Genomic DNA, 15,933 nt, shown 5'->3' on the forward strand with positions numbered 1-15,933 from the left:
CACTGTTGAAGCTAGGAATACAAGCATTTCAATACACCCACAATAACATTTGCTAAATATGTGTATGTGTAACAATATAACTTTAAACCGTCCCCTCGCGAACCAGGGACCCTCTGCACACATCAACAACAGTCACCCTCAAAGCATCGTTACCCATCGCTCCACAAAAGCTGCGGCCCTTGCAGAGCAAGGGGAACTACTACTTCAATGTCTCAGAGCAAGTGACGTCACCGATTGAAACGCTATTTAGCGCGCACCGCTAACTAAGCTAGCCGTTTCACATCCGTTACACTCACCCCCCTTTTGACCTCCTCCTTTTCCGCAGCAACCAGTGATCCGGGTCAACAGCATCAATGTAACAGTATAACTTTAAACCGTCCCCTCGCCCATACCCGGGCGCGAACCAGGGACCCTCTACACACATCAACAACAGTCACCCTCGAAGCATTGTTACCCATCGCTCCACAAAAGCCGCTGCCCTTGCAGAGCAAGGGGAACTACTACTTCAAGGTCTCAGAGGAAGTGACATCACCGATTGAAACGCTATTTAGCGCGCACCGCTAACTAAGCTAGCCATTTCACATCCGTTACATATGCAACAAATACAACTTTTTTTATATTTTTTGGGGGGAAAGAAATCGACTTAGGGTACTTAAACTGTTACAAAGTGTCTCTCATTTTCATCATTAGCTTGTTTTAACTACTCCTATAGAAATGGTAGTCTGTCAGGCACTCAGCAGGGAGATATCACTGTAAAATAAGACCCAGATGGCAAATATAAAGATCCAGTCTATCTAAAAACTGGAGGCTTCTTACACTTCAATGTTGTGATGCAAAAATACTAGCGAAATGCATAGCACTCAGAATTAAAAGTTTTTTTTACCAGGTATTGTTCATCCTGATCAGACAGGTTTTTTACATGGACGATACATTGGAGATAATGTACGACAACTACCAGAAATAATAGAACATCATGGAAGAAGCCTACTCCTGATGATTTGTTTTTGAAATCATGAGCAAAAAATATTTAGCTTTCTCTGGGACGCTAAACCAGACAAGATAACGAGTGCATATCTTTACAATGAATAGGAATTGGCATGATTAAATATAAAAGCACTAAACTGCTCTTTAAAACCTTCACTTTTACAAAAGTTTTACTTGAACCCAAAATGGTTCTAAAGTAGATTACGAAGAAAAGCTTAACCTGTCACGTCTGCTCCCGCTACCTTCCTGGAGCTTGAGGGCACCAGAATGCCTTGCATCACCCACTCCTGCCATCTATCACGCACACCTGCCTTCCCTCCTCACGCGCATCAGCGATATTGGACTCACCTGGACTCACTCATCACCTGTTATTTCCTCCCCTATATTTGTCAGTTCCCTGCTCTGTTCCCCACAGCTGCATTGATTGTTTTTGTCTTTGTTTTCTGTTTGCTGACGCTGTTCCCGTCTCGTTCCATGTCCGTTATTTATTAAATGTTACTCCCTGTACCTGCTTCGTCTCTCCAGCGTCATCCATGTGACATATCCACTGTTTAAAAATGACCATTTGCCATTGTGCAGATTGCCATGTCTCATTTTCCAATGAAATGAAAATGAAACCTTGATCAAAGTATCTTTCTTTTTTAAACAAGCATTGCAGAGCTGGTTACAATTTCAATTTCATCCCAGAAAATATAGAACAAATTCTACAACAAATCTTATGGTTGAACTCAAATGTGCTGACCTGTATTTATGGAAAATATGTTTGAAATGGGTATTTTGTTTTTAAATTATATTGTAAATTGGAAAGGTAGAGTTGTGTCGTTCATGGAGTTATTGGAATTGTATGGGAAGGTCTGCTGAATCCAAGATGACAACCAACTGATTACAGCATTACCCCAAAAATGGAGGAGGCAGGTGGCAGCGGGAGGAGGTAGGGAACTGGACTGTCTGCCCAATATAAAGGATCAAAACTGGTGGAGGAACAAAAATAGCATAAATAGTAAAGTATACCAGTTTCATTTGAGGACCAGGAGGTTGACAGCTGTGCCATACAGATTGCATAATAGCTGGGAAGAGATCTTTGATATACCAATTCCATGACACAGGGTGTATGAGTTGATATATAAAACAACACAAGATTCAAGACTTCATGCCTTTCAGCTAAAATTATTGTACAGAATTCTTGCCACCAACAACATGTTGAATATTTGGGGCATTCAATCATCGCAACTGTAGATTTTGTTGTGAGGATACAGAATCAATAGACCATTTATTCTGGCAATGCCTTGTGGTAGTGTGGGTGCCACTTCTTCAGCATGTTGACCGAGAAGGTTTGCAGTGGTTGCATAGGTCACCTGATGCATCTTCCGCTTGACATGTTAAGGGCCATGCCACTTTGCCAACAATTTGTGCTCAGGCGTTGGCAATAGCAACAGGACCTCCTCACCGGGGTCAAAGCTTCACTCGCTTGCAAGATGAACGTACAACTCCTGCATGCCTTGGGATTTCAACAGGTTCTCCCGTGCTATGGCTGTCGACTTCATTAGCTGACCTCATCTTCAGCACAAACAAGATCACATTCATCCCCTGTGGCTTTTCTGACTCCTCTCAGCACGTCCAAGGGACCTCTGACCTGATGGGCATGAAGCAGCTGAAAAAGTGAAAAACCCATGGAGTGCAGTGGCAGCTCATGGTAGACAAATAGGAGGAAGGCCTGTGACTTGTCCCAGGCATGGCCTGTTTCAGAGTAAATTCTCAACTTGCCTTTAAGGGTAGTGTTAAAGCATTCTACAAGATCATCAGTCTGAGGGTGGAAAGACATGGTTCTGGCTCTCTTCATCTCTAACAGCTGATTAACTTGGGATAAGGTACGACTCGTGAAATTGGGGCCTTGGTCAGTCAAAAATTCCTTGGGGAGGCCTACTTGGGAGACAAACTTGAGCATGGCTTAGCTGTCACGTCTCTCAGTGGGTAGGATTCAGGATATCTGGTGGCATAGTCGCAAATTACTTAGATGAACCTGTTCCCTGACTGGCTTCTCTCAGCAGGGCACACTATGTGATCCTATGCACTCACAAGGGGTCTGGACGACTGCTAGTGGCGTTAGTGGTCCAGAGGCTGTAGCTTTCTCTGCTGCAAGCTGACATTTTGGAGAGGTTTTGCAGCACTCCTTGACATGACTGCACATCCCTGGCCAGCAGAACCTCTTGGAGATTTTCATAAAGGACTTCATGAAGGCCAGATGTCCAGCCCACAGGATTAGCATCCTATCCTCTGGTGGCACTGGCGGCTCCTTGCAGACTGGCGGCACTTGCGGCTCCTTGCAGACTGGCAGCACTGGCGGCTCCTTGCAGACTGGCGGCACTGGCGGCTCCTTGCAGACTGGCGGCACTGGCGGCTCCTTGCAGACTGGCGGCACTGGCGGCTCCTTGCAGACGGGAGACTCTGATGGCGCTGGGCAGACGGGTAGCTCAGGCGGCGCTGGGCAGACTGGAGACTCCGGCAGCGCTGGACGGAGGAGCTCTGGCGCCTCTGGACTGAGGGGCAGAAGCTCTGGCAGCGCCGGACAGGCGGGAGACTCCGGCAGCGCCGGACAGGCGGGAGACTCCGGCAGCGCTGGAGAGGAGGAAGGCTCTGGCAGCACTGGACAGGCGGGAGCACCTGTAGGGATGAGACGGTAAGACAGCCTGGTGCGGGGGGCTGCCACCGGAGGGCTGGTGTGTGGAGGTGGTACCGGATAGACCGGACCGTGCAGGCGCACTGGAGCTCTTGAGCACCGAGCCTGCCCAACCTTACCTGGTTGAATGCTCCCGGTTGCCCTGCCAGTGCGGCGAGGTGGAATAGCCCGGACTGGGCTATGCAGGCGAACCGGGGACACCATGCGCAAGGCTGGTGCCATGTAAGCCGGCCCAAGGAGACGCACTGGAGACCAGATGCGTAGAGCTGGCTTCATGGCACTTGGCTCGATGCCCACTCTAGCCCGGCCGATACGCGGAGCTGGTATGTACCGCACCGGGCTATGCACCCGCACTGGGGACACCGTGCGCTCCACAGCATAACACGGTGCCTTCCCGGTATCTCTCGCCCCCCGGTAAGCACAGGAAGTTGGCGCAGGTCTCCTACTTGGCTTCGCCACACTTCCTGTGTGCCACCCCCCAAGAAATTGTTGGGGCTGACTCTCGGGCTTCCATCCACTCTGCCGTGCTAGCTCCTCATAATGCCGCCTCTCTGCTTCTGCTGCCTCCAGCTCGGCTTTGGGGCGGCAAAATTCCCCTGGCTCTGCCCAGGGTCCTTTCCCGTCTAGGATCTCCTCCCAAGTCCATTTCTCCAAATAGTGCAGCCTCTCCCACTGCTGCTGCTGCTACTCCTGCTGCCTCTGTTGCTTCTCCTGCTGCTGCTTTTGCTGCAGCTGCTGTTTACCACGCCGCTTGGTCCTTGGTTGGTGGGTGATTCTGTCACGGGATTCTTCTGTTGAAGGACAGGTGGACCAAAACGCAGCGTGGTTATTGTGATACATCTTTAATGAAGATGATAAATGAACAACATACAAAACAAGAAATGTGAAAAACCGAAAACAGCACTATCTGGTGTAACAAACACAAAGACAATCACCCACAAAACCTAACACAAAACAGGCTACCTAAATATGGCTCCCAATCAGAGACAATGACTAACACCTGCCTCTGATTGAGAACCATATCAGGACCAAACACAGAAACAGACAAACAAGACATCCAACATAGAATGCCCACTCAGATCACACCCTGACCAAACAAAACATAGAACATACAAAGCAAACTATGGTCAGGGTGTGACAGTCTGCATCAGTAGCTGGTGTGTCAGTAGCCTTGCTGACCTCCCTTGCTCCAGACCTAGTAATGCTGTCTCGATCTAAGTCTGGCAAAATGGGCAGATCTGTGCTTAACAGGATTGGATAAGGCAAGTCTTTGGCTACACCAACTATCATGAGGACAGCTTGGTTGTGGACCTGGATGTACACCTCTGCTGTAGGTAGCTCATGTTTATCCCCATGGACACAGCAGGCTGTAAAGGCATCTTCCTCACTCCATGTGTCACTGGGGATAAACTTGGCCCGGTCTAGCGTACGTGAGAACCTGTGTCTACCAGTGCTGACAGTGGCTTGCCATTCACAGTACTGTGATAACTGGCTCAAGGTTCTGTTCTGTCTGACTTGGCCTAGGGACATAGTAAAGACTGGTGGTTTTGGGCTTTTGACTGAATTAAAAAGGCAGTTTAAAAAAAATAAAAAAATAATCTTTATTTAACCAGGTAGGCCAGTTTTGAACAAGTTCTCATTTACAACTGTGACCTGGCCAAGATAAAGCAAAGCAGTGCGACACAAACAACAACACAGAGTTATACATGTAATAAACAAACATACAGTCAAAAACACAATAGAAAAAAAAGGGAAAAAAAGTCTACATACAGTGTAGAAAATAATAAATTGGCCATAGTTGCGAAGTAACTACAATTTAGCAAATTAACACTGGAGTGATAGATGTGCAGATGATGATGTGCAAGTATAAATACTGGTGTGCAAAAAAGTAAACAAAAACAATATGGGGATGAGATAGGTAGATTGGATGGGATGGGCTATTTACAGATGGGCTGTGTACAGCTGCAGCGATTGGTTAGCTGCTCAGATAGCTGATGCTTAAAGTTAGTGAGGGAGATGTAAGTCTCCAACTTTCGTTCCAGTCATTGGCAGCAGAGAACTGGAAGGAAAGGCGGCCAAAGCAGGTGTAGGCTTTGGGGATGACCAGTGAGATATACCTGCTGGAGCACGTGCTACGGGTTGGTGTTGTTATTGTGACCAGTGAGCTGAGATAAGGCAGAGCTTTACCTAGCAAAGACTTATAGATGACCTGGAGCCAGTGGGTCTGGTGACGAATGTGTAGCGAGGGCCAGCCAACAAGAGCATACAGGTCGCAGTGGTGGGTGGTATATGGGGCTTTGTTGACAAAACTGCAAGTCTGACCATATGGGGCTTTGGTAACAGGTATGACCTGACACTCCACAGTTAAAGCACACAATGGTCAGACTTGCCACTTGGCTGAGGCCTGTAGGGGGTAGGCTTTATTACTAGAGGCTTACTGAACCTTGACTGACTGCCTGAGTGAATTTCAGAACCACCACCACCACAACCCCTCAAACTTACCCCAGGCTGCTCGTAGCTGTTCAGCATTATGGAAGGCTCTTGGTCCTTTGTGAGCAGTGACATAAGTCTCCACCAGCTCAACTGCTTCCACGGCAGGACGGCAGTGTAGCCTAGTGGTTAGAGCATTGGACTAGTAACTGAAAGGTTGCAAGTTCAAATCCCCGAGCTGACAAGGTACAAAATCTGTCGTTCTGCCCTTGAACAGGCAGTTAACCCACTGTTCCTAGGCCGTCATTGAAAATAAGAATTTGTTCTTAACTGACTTGCCTAGTAAAATAAAGGTTAAAAAAAAATAAAAAAAATAAAATGGTGCTCTTTGACCCAAGTCTTCACCTCAGGATACAGCACTGTAGGTATTGGCCATCTTCTCCATTTTGCCCTCTTTCTCATACTACATGCACTTGCAAAATAAGTCCTTCAGGCGTGTGTAGAGCTCTTGTAGAGACTCTTCTGCGTGTCTCCATGGTTCGGAAACGCCAATGATATGTGTCACTGCTGATTTCATACCTCTTCAAGACTGCCTATTTAACAAGCTCATAGTCCATTGTGTGGTCTAGGCTCATGGCCACAAAAAGCCCTTCAGATCTTAGCAGTCAGTAGGGCTATGATACGCAAGGCCCAGTCCTGCCTTCAGCACCTGTAGACCACTGCTAACCTCTCAACCATGGTTAAGAAATGTTCAATGTCATCTGAGTTCTCTGGCTTCTGACCTCTAGCACTCTCCAGGTCCATGTGAAGCTGGATGACTTGGTGATTGAGGAACGACTGTTTTGCTACATCTCTCAGCATCTGGACATGCATGAACTGCTCAAACATCTTGGCCAATGAGGTGAGGTTGTCGTCGGCAGTTGTGTCTGGGTTGGCTGCTGAGAGTCTACTTTCAATGCTTTCCAATAACTACCACATGATTTGCACATATAAAATGTGTCTGTGTATTTCTTAGAAATAGTTGCTACAGTGCCTTGCGAAAGTATTCGGCCCCCTTGAACTTTGCGACCTTTTGCCACATTTCAGGCTTCAAACATAAAGATATAAAACTGTATTTTTTTGTGAAGAATCAACAACAAGTGGGACACAATCATGAAGTGGAACAACATTTATTGGATATTTCAAACTTTTTTAACAAATAAAAAACTGAAAAATTGGGCGTGTAAAATTTTTCAGCCCCCTTAAGTTAATACTTTGTAGCGCCACCAAAATGTCAGTCTCTCGATGTGCAAAACTGATAGAGACATACCCCAAGCGACAGCTGTAATCGCAGCAAAAGGTGGCGCTACTTCTATTGGTAAATTGTTTTGTTGGGACAGGAGGGAGGCGGGGGCACTCCAGTACAGTAGGTGGCGTTAATGCACAATAATGTTGGATGCCAGCCGCCCCCCCAAAAAACATAAGGTCCGACAACGGCAGCTAGCTATCCGTACACCGCTGTCCTTTGTCCCTTCTTGTTGGGCACTGTTTTCCCGCAATTCTATTAACGACAGAAAGGCCAAGTGTTCGTCAGGCGGGAGCAAAGGACATGGTGTTGCTAACTATCAAGCTAGCTAGTACACAACTCTCCCTAGCCTCCCTTCTGCTGTGCTAGCGGGAGGCGGGGACGACCAGTAGACAGTGTCCTTCGCCCTCACCTGTCAGGCAAGGTTTTCTCCAGTACACAGCAGGCAGGAGGTGGAGATGACTAGCACATGGTGTTGCTATCTAGCTAGCTAGTTAGCTAGTACACAGTATGGCCCCAGCCTTACACTTTTTTCTCGCACATCTATGAACGAAGGTGAGGGCAGGTGTTCAGCAGGCGGGAGCGAAGGACACTGTCTACTGGTGTTGCTTCCGCTAGCTAGCAAGAAGGACTCAGCTAGGCAGTGGCAAAAAACTCAGATAATACCTTTACTTTCCTTTTGACACACATTCAAAAGTGTCACACAAGCATGAAGATGTCGTGCCTTGACTGAGGGGGTGGGGGGGGCGTTCATGCAGGAACCAATAGGGTGTTCGATTGGGGGCGTTCATGCAGGAACCAATGGGATGAATGCCCTGAATTATGGGCTGCAGTTGCACACAATAAACAGAGAAGACAGTGTCTATCTTTACCAGATAAAGTCAAGTTAGGATGTGTCAGTTATCCCATGAGAGCTTTTGTCCCGGATCCATAAAGTTTTTTTTAGGTGTCATGCGTGTAGCAGGGAGAGGAGGGAGATTCCTAAATGTGAGAAGTGTGCATGAGGACATGAGGAATGTGTAGTATCAGTGGAAAAAGTTGGGTATGTGTTAACTGTAGGTGTACCCATGGTGATGGAGATCAGAAGTGTCTGGTGAGAGAATGACAGGTTGAGGTTGCCAGGATTTGAGTAGTACAGAAGGTGTTGTATGCTTAGTCAGTGAAGAGAGTAGTAGAGGAAGATGGGTACAGGGCGAGGGATCCTAAGAGAATCCCTGTGAGTAGGCCGAGGCCAATAGAGTGTGACAGGAACAACATGTGCTTCAGCAAGGTAATTCTTTTGGCTGTCATGGCCATGGTTGTCAACTGTATGGAACGTAAATCACAGAGGATAGATGTTGTGGTGGCAGCTGCAGAGATGTACTTCAGTGTATAAGATTTTACTGCAAAAGAGTTATAAGATGTTTTGAACAATAGTGTCCCATATTCCCAGGCTGCTGGACTGGAGTATGGTCAGATAGGGCCAAAGTAGTGGAATAGTGGTGAGGTTTTAATGGGTGTAGGGTTAGTTGATAGGGCATAAATGAATTCATACTACAGAGTACTAGGCTGATACGCAGCCAGTACAGCATGCACCTATAAGATTACTTTGCGGACTGCCATAATACTAAAGAAGAAGAAGTTGGACATGAAAGGGTTGTTTGACAGTAACAATTGACGAGGGTTGAGGAAAAAGAGAGAAGGGAGAACGGTTGTGCCGCTGCTCATCCTCTTAAAATGTCCAATACATCCTGCGCCGGCTCTACGCACTGTGTCCCCAGTGCGCCTTCACAGCCCAGTGTGTTTACGTGCCAGCTCCCAGCACTTGTCGTGATAAAGTGACTATCTCAGCGCTCCTGGTCTCCAGTACACCTCCAGGGTCCAATACATCCTGTGCCAGCTCTCCACACTTGCCGTGCGAAGGTAGTCATTTGTCCAGGATGCATTGTGCCAGCTCTATGCTCCAGACCTCCAGTGCGCCTCCATGGCCCAGTTCATCCTGTGCCAGCTCCACGCACCAGGCCTCCTGTGACGATCTGCGGTCCAGAGCTTCCGGCGACGATCTACGGTTCGGTTCCTCCGGCAACGATCCATGGTCCGGAGCCTCTGGCGACGAAGCGTTCCACAGAAGCGGAGGGATCCATGAGCGGAGCGGGGTCTACATCCCGAACCGGAGACGCCACTGAGGCTAGATGCCCACCCGGACCCTCACCCATAGAGTCAGGTTTTCTGCGGCCGGAGTCCGCACCTTTGGGGGAGGGGGGGTACTGTCATGCCCTGACCTTAGAGAGCCATTTTATTCTCTATCTTGGTTAGGTCAGGGTGTGACTAGGGTGGGTACTATAGTTTCTTTATTTCTATGTTGGCCTGGTATGGTTCCCAATCAGAGGCAGCTGTCTATCGTTGTCTCTGATTGGGGATCATATTTAGGCAGCCTTTTCCCACTGGGTTTTTGTGGGATCTTGTTTATGTATTGTTGCTTGTGAGTACTGCATAGCTTCACGTTTAATTTTGCGCTTGATTGTTTTCTGTGAGTTTCATTAAATAAACATTTGCAACTCTACGCACGCTGCGCCTTGGTCCATTTATTCAACCAACGTTTGTGACAGTCGATGAGAATGAGGAAAGCAGAGGTTAGATTTGAGGAAGATGGCAATACAAATTGAGATGGGGTGTTGAAGAAGCAGTGTGTGTAGGAGGGAGATTCCAAGATGTGGGAAGTGTGCAAGAGGTCATGGGACTTTGAAATTTGGGTGGATAAAGTTGCGTTTCAACTGTAGGGTTGCTCATGTTGATGGGGATAGGAAGTGTCCGGTGCGAGAGAGGCAGATTGAGGTGACCAGAGTCTGAGTAGTGTAGAAAGTGTTGAATGCTGAGGCAGTGAAGAAAGTAGAAGGGTCAAGGGATCCTGAGAGGATCCCTGTGAGTAGTAGATCTGTGCCAGCATAGAGGGATAGGCCAACAAGTGATATGTGCATCAGTAAGGTTGGCTTCTACCTGTTACGGCTTGGGGTTTCACTTTCTGAATGTTTCGACAACATCCAGTGATACAATCATACAATCACAAGCGCAATACACCAAATTAAAGCTTAACTTCTTGTTAAGGACATATTGTTCTTCAAGATGTTCAAAAGTTCATAGATGACCAGCAGGGTCAAATAATAATCCCAGTGGTTGTAGATGGTGCAACAGGTCAGTATCTCAGGAGTAAATGTTTTTCATAGCCGAGCATTCAGAGGTCGAGATAGCAGGTGCGGTAGAGAGAGAGAGAGAGTCGAAAGCAACAGGTTTGGGACAAGGTAGCATGTCCGGTGAACAGGTCAGGGTTCCATAGCCGCAGGCAGAAGAGTTGAAACTGGTGCAGCTCGACCAGGTGGACTGGGGACAGCCAGGAGTCATCAGGCCATGTAGTCCTGAGGCATTGTCCTAGGGCTCAGGTCTTCCGGGAGGGAGAGAGGGAGAGAGAGAGAGAATGAGAGGGAGCATACTTAAATTCACACAGGACACCAGATAAGACAGGAGAACAACACCAGATATAATAGACTGACCCTAGCCCCCCGGCACATAGACTATTGCAGCATAGATACTGAAGGCTGAGACGGGGGGGTTGGGAGACACTGTGGCCCATTCTGACGATATCCCCGACAGGGCCAACCAGGCAGGATATAACCCCACCCACTTTACCAAAGCACAGCCCCACACTACTAGAAGGATATCAACAGTCACCAACGTACTACCCTGAGACAAGGTTGAGTATAGCCCACAAAGATCTCCTCCACTGCACAAGCCCTAGGGGGCGCAAAACCGGACTATAATGTAAATACATCATGGCCACGGTATCATCCCCAGCTTCCAATTGGCTCATTCATCCCCCTCCCTCTCCCCTGTAACTATACCCCAGGTTGTTCTGTAAATGAGAATGTATTCTCAGTTAACTTACCTGGTTAATTAAAGTAAAATAACAATGTTTATCAACTGTACCTCAGAAATGGAATGTAAATCAGAGAAAATAGATGTTGTGTTGGCAGCTGCAGAGAAGTATTTGGATATATGAGATTTGACTTCAGAAGAGTTCATGTGTTAAGTGGTGGTGTCCTGTCCTCCCAGGCTGTTGGCATGGTGCAGGAGCCGATAGGGTCAAAGTAGTGTTTTGTAATGAGTGTAGGGTTAGTTGGAAGGGTGTTTTATAAAATAAAATAAAATGTAAATGTATATTTTTTACTTTTCCTGTTTTCCCATTTTGTATCAAAGGATAAAGGATGTATTTATGTTATAGTCCAGTTGGGGGTGGTAATGTAACATATTGTATGCCAACCTCCGCTAAAACCCCAAAGAATAAGAAGTTGCACACTATTTTAGCGAGGAGGAGCTCTTTTTTTATTTAACTATGCAAGTCAGTTACAAACACATTTTTATTTACAATTACACCCTAGGAAAAGTGGGTTGTTCAGGAACAGAACTAAAGAGTTCTACCTTGGGGATTTGATCTAGCAACCTTGTAGTTACTGGCCCAATGCTCTATCCACTAGGCTACTTGCCGCCCCAGGGGTGTCCCACCTCTGGCCTAGGCTATACAGATGCCGTGGCCATAAGGCTGCTGCATAGGCTTACACGTGAGTATATAATGCCCTCTATTTTAGCTCTGTACGCCTAGTACGTATAGTCAAGTTGTATGCAATGGTAGCTGTGGTGCCTCGTTTTGGGATGTTTGTGCCACAGTTATTGATAGCCTACTCAGCTCAACATAAATACTTCAGTTTTTCCTCCTTGATGACTTTGAGGATGCATAAATGAAACTTAGAAGTCTCAGGGCTACTCACTCTCGCTTAATTTTACAGTCCCATGTACCAAGTCAAACTCCTTTAATATTTTCCTTCCTCTTGCAATTCTAGCTACCACTATGATATTGATAAGTTCGCAATTCCTTGTAGAGTTAATTAAGCAACGCCAGTGGAAATATTCTTGCAGAGCAAGTAATTTAAATTATGTACAGGTATTGGTATTTAAACGTGTTCAATCAATCTATTATTTAATAGACAGTAGGGACAGAGATGTGTGCCTGTGTGTGCCCAGAAGTTTGGCTCATCAAACACTCACTCTCTCCAGTTGTAGGCCCAGTTGTCACCCCAGTGCCTGGACTTTCTATCTATACAGAATACTAAGCATCCCCAAAGCCTTTGCTTTTCCTCTTATATTTAGAAAAATAGAGGAACATTCTTATCACTGCTCAGACAGGCAAACGTTAAGTATGCCTCCTACTCTCCCTGGGTCTTTTTTACACAGTGATAGTGTGGGTTGGACGTTATAATGTTTGGGTTATTCAAGCACGCATCAGAGGGTGATGTCTGACTGGTGAGGCAGGGTTTTATTGCTTGCCTTCCTCTCTGTCTGGCCTGAACATGTCTTCACATTCCCTTCAAGGTTTGTTTCCGCTCTCCATGTCACTAAAGACAATATTTGTCCTCTGTGATTCATAGCCTGTGTGTGTGTGTGTGTGTGTGTGTGTGTGTGTGTGTGTGTGTGTACGGGGGTTTGAATCTTTGTGTGGTCACACTGCCAAAGTGTCTGTGCAGTAGGGATAGGCCCTTTGTCCTGACAGGTATTTTTTGGCACAATTGATATAATAAGGTTTTTTGAAAAGGTATACCCAGCATGCATTGTGCTCAGGGCAGAGACAGTTTTGTCTTTTGGGTGGAATTTTGGCTGGCTGTCCCATCCACCTCCCAAAACGCTGACTTTGGTAGTGTTGTCTTCTCAGGCGTGGCTTGAAATGCCCATGATTTTAGATGGGAATGTTCACCCTTTCATTCAGGCATTCTTTCCATTACGCAGGGAGACTCTCTCCTCGCTGTGGCATGCTAGGGAGTGCCTCATCAAATCACTCAGTTTGGCAAGACCTACCTTCCTTCACCACCCACGCTACAGAGAGAACACAACACCCTGCTGGAACCTTGTAACCTGTGAGGAAACTGAGGAAAGAGTGTTGCTCCAGCCCTCCAAATGCCTCACATTCAGATGGATGTGACGGGGTCAGGTGGAGATATCTCCAATCTCTACCCAGCTCCCTTTACACATACTCTTCATCCACACACAAATACCAAGGTCTGCTTCCTCACTCAATTTACTCCACTCATCTCCTCAATTGACGGTCATACTATTGTGGTCTCTGACTTACCACCACAATATGTGGCCCTGGAAAAAGAGAACAAATGACTGTGGACCAATGACTCTATGATGCCACTTATTAATGTGGATTACCCTTAGTGGCGTTGACAGAAAGCAGATGTTTCTGGTTTTCAGGCATACAGTATTTTCAACCTAACTTCCATTTCCTCTGGAAGACAGAATTGGAGACTCCGCTCATGGTTATTTCTATGCCTGCTATGTTAGATTAATGTGGGTTGACAATGGAATTAGCATGTTTATACGCTGCTGTCCTTTTTTACGTTACCCTACTGTATGTGGGGTAGATGTAGGTTGACTGATGCTTTGTCCCTGTGTAGCTTCCAGGAATCTCAGTTACTTCCAGCCATTTGTCAGTCTCTTCCAAGTAAAAGAGTGTGCACTCTTCATTCATTTTAAATACATGCTTGTTGCTTTTGTTATGTCTTTATGCAAGCAGAAGTAGTACTTGGCCTCTTTTTCAGCAAGCGTGAAAGATAAGGGGAGGTGTGGGAATTCCCCATGAGAAATGTTCCATATCTATAATAACCATTTCCTGTTTCAAATCATTTTAATGGGAGTCATTGTGGTTGCGCGCAGCCCTGCCTGACCCAGGCACATATGTTCAGTTTCTTTTCTAAATTTTGTTTATTTGAGTGTGCCACATCTTCAGAGGGTGTGTGTGTTTCAAAATGTGAAAATGTGAACATTGACAGATGTGAGTCTAATCTATGTAGGTGTATGTATAACTACGTACTGTATGTTTTGTTTCTTGACTGGAGAGGCGGCGTTTCACATCTGCTGAGGCCACAGGTGGCACCGCTCCACTCCTGTGGTGTTACTGTGTGTGGAGGAGGGGTAAGGAGGGAAGGGAATGGGAGGGTGTGACTGCAGTCTCCCATGGCTCAGCCATACAGACAAGAACCACCACCCTCAAGGATTCCAGCATGCCAATGACCCATCTCTCTCTGTGTGTATCTTTCCAGTTTCTTTCTACTTCCTCTCCCTCCCTCTCGCCCAGCCACATGGATTTAGTGGCACAGCTTACTAGGGCCTGGAGAGGCCTTGTGGAAAGCTGGCCCCACTTACACACCAATAACTTATTTATTTCACTGTCTTCTCACTGGAAGCCTGGGCCTCTTAATGAACAGGCTTAATGTTTATGGAGCCGCCACATTAAAGGGGCTTTCCGGAGCCTTATAAAAGGAGGAGGCCAGAGAAACGAGAGCCTTTGGAGTTTGTTGCAACTACCCACTGGGCACACACTGGTTGAATCAACGTTGTTTCCACGTCCTTTCAATGAAATGACGTGGAACCAACGTGGAATAGACATTAAATTGACCCCAGTAGGTAATGTCTGGGGCCATCCGGCCTTGCAACCTTAAAGCCTAACATGTCAGCAAGAGTCTGTGAAAGGCCTTGACATGTGGCTTTACCTAATTTGTTCTACAATACCATGGTCACTTAGCTACACCGACAGAACACAAACTGGTTAGAAAGGTTAAGGAAGATGGACTCCTTTACTCTTCTCACTCACTCAGCATCTGGTTCACACATTCATGTTGTCCTGTTTCAGAAAAACCAGAACAGAGGCAGCAATGGGCTGACATCCTTCACCCTCTCTCTCTCTCTCTCTCTCTCTCTCTCTCTCTCTCTCTCTCTCTCTCTCTCTCTCTCTCTCTCTCTCTCTCTCTCTCTCTCTCTCTCTCTCTCATTCCCCTCTCCTCCTGTCCCATCCCTCCCTCTTCTTCACCCTCCTCTCCTCTGAGACTGAGTAGTGGCCCGAACGCAGTGCTGAAACAGTGCCCAGACTCAATCCCCTCTGCCAGGAAAAAAGACAGACTGGGATACCCAAAAGCCAACGGAAATAAGCGCTGAACATACCAAAACACAGCTCTTGATAAACACTTAAAGCACTCCATATTTTCCCCCTTTTAATCCTGGACAAAGAGTGCAGAGTCTGGCATAAACACGGGGCTAGTTTGAAGGTTTTTTGTTTGAAGAGAATGATGGTTTCTATATTAACCTGGAGGCAAGGAGTGAAAGCAGGCAGTACTGCACCGGGCTGTGTTAGGATGGTGGTTAACAGGTATAATTGGCAGAGGAAGATAAAGTGGAATGAAAGTGCAGGGAAGTCTATTCCATTCAACACTCACATGTGGATTCACTTGTGCTACCCTTTCTTTACGTTACAGCAAGCATCACATTTCACTGTTTTGTGTACGCAGTGTCCTTATTTTGTAGTTGGAAACTAATGTCGTTTTCACTGCATGTCTCCATCTTTCTCTCTTTTTCACTCTTTCTTTCTCTCTGACATTTGCTGGTCATTATTTTATCATCGTAGCAGATGACCCTCATTACAGATGAGCATCTATGAAGTGGCCCATAGAGACCTCAGCTGCTCACTAATGTTGCT

Source organism: Oncorhynchus kisutch, linkage group LG17 (assembly GCF_002021735.2).
Source record: "Oncorhynchus kisutch isolate 150728-3 linkage group LG17, Okis_V2, whole genome shotgun sequence".
In the NCBI taxonomy this organism is placed as follows: Eukaryota; Metazoa; Chordata; class Actinopteri; order Salmoniformes; family Salmonidae; genus Oncorhynchus; species Oncorhynchus kisutch.